Source organism: Micropterus dolomieu, linkage group LG12 (genome assembly GCF_021292245.1).
Source record: "Micropterus dolomieu isolate WLL.071019.BEF.003 ecotype Adirondacks linkage group LG12, ASM2129224v1, whole genome shotgun sequence".
Lineage (NCBI taxonomy): Eukaryota > Metazoa > Chordata > Actinopteri > Centrarchiformes > Centrarchidae > Micropterus > Micropterus dolomieu.
Genome location: NC_060161.1, coordinates 37,711,408 through 37,715,419, shown reverse-complemented (window position 1 = coordinate 37,715,419; position 4,012 = coordinate 37,711,408). Strand labels below are relative to the sequence as shown.

Genomic DNA, 4,012 nt, shown 5'->3' with positions numbered 1-4,012 from the left:
GGTGATGCAAAAATGCTAGGTTTTTTTTTTTTAAATAGCTTATAGGCAATCGTCTGCAAATAGTTTTATTATTTTCTCTGTTCTTTATTATTATTATTATATAAGTTGCATTGTCCATTCCATATTTATACATTTATTGGTGTTAGTTTGTCTACGTGTAGCACATTATCACCAAAACAAGTTTCTCATATGTGTTAAACACTACTTGGCAATAAAGCTCCGTCTGATTCTGATTAAATGCTCATTTCTAATGACTTTTGAAAACAGAATGTACTTATTAGTGTGGCTGAAAGAGGGTCTTTGTAGTGACAGAAGATGGAGAACAGACTGGAGAGGGGAGATTGTGAAAACTATTTAAACTACCGAATACATACCATAAAAACCATGGAACAGCTGCTAGTTAATGTAGCCACAGTACAAATGTGTTTAGTTATCCTACTGTTACACTTGATGTAGCTGTCTGTAGGGCTGGACGATATGGCAAAATATATATCACGACATTTCTTTCCATATTGATCGATAGATATTTGTTATGATATATAATTTAATAATGCTGCCAGTTTGAAGAGTATATGAAACCAGAAGGTTCAATAGTTGAACTTAAGTATATAGTTTATTAACATTAAAAAATAGAGTAACATAATGTAAACATTTAACTGTCCAAACATGGCTTGGTTGAGAATATATTTAGTTATAAAATAATATTGATAACAACAAAAGTAAACAAGTGAACCACAAAGTCCGACACGTTTAAGTACTCATCTTTCAGGTAAATAAAATATTGTGTACTGGTTTTACATCAAATGTTTTTAGAGGTAGAAATCTATAGTAGTCTATAGTATAAAAGTGCAAAATGTAAACATTGTAATTGTAAACCAGTCACTATGCCACACCTTTTAGGTAGTGCTCATTATATGTAACCCCAATTTAAGTTTTTGGCCAGAAAGACTAGTCTGTCCACAGCATCTGGTTTTAAAGCTGCCCTGTGGCAGGTCACAATATTGCCACCATTGCTAAATCCGTGCTCTGAGGATGAGATGGTGGCAGGAATACACAGGTACCGCTTTGCCAGGAGGTTCACTCTGGGGTAAGTTGCTGAAATTGTTGTCTTGAAATCTAGGATGAACTAGGGATGCCATGTTCAGGAAGTCATCAGTGGAAGCATTATCGTATTTCTCAATCAGATAGCGAATGACAGCACTTTCTTCTTCTGTGATATTTCCTGTGTCTCACTTGGCCCTGACTCTCCCTGCTACAAATGTTTATGAACACAGAACTGTCTTCAAAGCAAACTCTGATGACATGTCATTGGAATAACAGTCTTTTTACTATGCGAGTTTTAGAATATATTATGTCTACTAGTTATCCACACAACTTACACGCTCGTCATCCTCAGTTTGTTCTACTTCTGCTCCTGTGACCTTTTCGTCTTAAAATACTGCAGGATGCAGGGATGGTCACAGACTGAGGCAAAAAAGTACCCAGGAGTTTGTCCCTGGTCAGCTCACGCTCCAGACTATTGTTGCCCGTATCTTTTATTATGGACATGTAGCCAAAAAAACGCTTGCTTTGCAGCAGCACGGGCTGCCAAAACAATCTGATTATTCCTAAAGCATCTAAATAATCTTTACAACGCAAAGAATCATTGTGGCACTAACACAGGAGCAGCTCGTTGTTGAAGCAGGTAAACCTACAGAGGAAGCTGTGCCCAAGAAGACTGTTTTATCCCAGAACTTTTTCCAGTTGTTTCAGTTCAACAATAACAACAATATTGCTTAATGGTTGTGATTCCAAACGTGTCCCTACAATATTTAAATAAAACTGAGTAGTGTTGCCTCCACAACCTCTGCTATGTTGCCGGCTTCAGAAACTCCCTCTATAGCACGTGGTAACAAAAGGTGGTAACTTATTCAGAGCACTCACCTCCTCACAAAAGTCAATGGTATTATTACAAAGGGGGTTTTCAGCCACAGAGTCCGCTCTCATGACCCGTTTGTGTTTGCAAACATAAAACGGCATATTTATACCTAGCATTAGTGATCTTTGAGGTCTAGGACAGGCCCCTGTCTGGGTCTACCAGCCAGAACCCAAGCCTTAAATGCCTCCTCAGCTTCTGCATTATGTGCAGCTACAAACTTATTCCAACCTGGCTTGATGTTATGAGCCTTATCAGAGTATGTATGGTCTACTTGCCTCATACACAGCACAGAGAGCTTCACAACGAGCAGTTTCATTATAATTACGTTAGAACACATAATTACACTTCTTGGTAAGTATACACAGCCCAATCACTGAAACGTGGCTGAAAGACAGGACCCGACTGTGACTCTTGCTGCAGAGAGTCTCCAGCTCCAGAGGCACATGGTTCATGCGTAAATCAGGAGCATTGTGATCGTTCCCTCTGGCTGGATGAAGCCTGACGCTCCTCGTTCCCCCCATGATACGTAAGATTTAGAAATGAATGGCAAAAACAATCATGTCATGTCTTAGTAAGAAGAGCAGAGCTTCCCTGTAGTTTGCACCCTGCTTGGACCACAGGCCGCTGGTAAAGAAGAAGTTCTCACAGTTTCGTTAGCCAAAAAGACATCGGTGCATGACATTGATGATGTTGGTTGGCACAAGCAACCTGCTGGTCACTAGTTAATTATGTTCAGCCACAGTTTCATAATGAAACAAAAACGTGTACTCTGAGTACATCTTAAATGACCGACTTTTTACTTGAGTAGATCAATGCAACAGTACTTTTACTTAAGAACAATATTTTAGTCATCATCACAAAACTGAAACACATGTTTAGCAAACAATTAACTTCTGTCTGAAAGGTCAGCATTCATATCACCAACAACATAGTACAAGCTTGTGGAATTATCATGAATAAAATAAATTATAAAAGCAAATTATTCATTTTGAATGTAAAGCTCTTCTAGAAAAGACTAGTGCTGGTTTGAATGGACCTCTGTGCACTAACTCAGTCCTCATGAAGTCTGAGCTGCTTGTATCTGTTGCTGGCTGTGCTCGTACTGGCTGATGATCCAGCATCTACTGACAAACTTCAGCCTAGAACTAGTAAATTATAGACAATACTAGATAGATGTTAATGGTCAAAGGTGAAATACTATTTATTCTGTGACTTGACTGAATACCTGATGGTTATTATTTACTTTTATTGTCCAGTCTGCACCACTAATCAACATGTTAGTCACTGTGAATCCACTGCTTTCCATCCTGCATTAGTCCAGAGTTGTAACGAACATTAAACCTTGACTGAGACACAGATAATCACCATCTTGTTGCTAACTTCACCGCGGAGCCCTACACGTCCAAAAACGATGCCAAGGGGTCTTAACTAGGGGGGCGCATGAATACAGGAGCGCGTGACCCAGTAAAGGGGTCTAGAAACACCTATGAATCAGGGAGACGGTATCGTGTTAAAATGTATTTTTGAACAGCCTGTTGTGCAGGTTGCACTTGGTTACTTTCACTCGACTGATGCCTCGTGGCCTCATAGCTGAGATATAATAAACAAACAAGGGTCCAAATAAATTGTTGTTTAGAAACAGCTGAAGTAACTGCAGCAAATGTTCGTTCCTGTCTCAGGTCATTCAGAGAATAATAACGCAGGCAGACTGTGTGTCACTGTGATAAACTCACCAACACACGAGGAAATATAATGACTCTGCTTCACTTTTCACCAGCATTGTTTCTGCTGCGCGCTCCCGACACAACACGGGCTGCACCGCGCATGCGCCGCGCGGGAAAACTCCCGGAACAAAGAAAAGAGAAACGCTCGTGAGTTTTTCTTTCAGCTTCCTCTCTTCAAGATGAAAACAGGAATCACGGAGACACTTTGGAAATCAAACCACGTCAACACAAACCCTGGAGCGGGTTTTCAGGCTCTGATCTCTAACAACAGAATGAACGGATGATACACGGACCCTCGAGACTCTTCCTCGTGTCTTTAGTCTCGTGATGAAGTCATGAACACTGACCTGAACATCGGCGCTATCAGAGC

General features: G+C 40.2%; 1 protein-coding gene across 1 annotated transcript in view; it reads right to left on the bottom strand.

The window, feature by feature from the left end:
* LOC123980226 (zinc finger protein 239-like) overlaps nucleotides 1-4,012 on the bottom strand; it is a 6,578-nt gene that overhangs the window by 1,975 nt on the left and 591 nt on the right. The window lies entirely within an intron of this gene.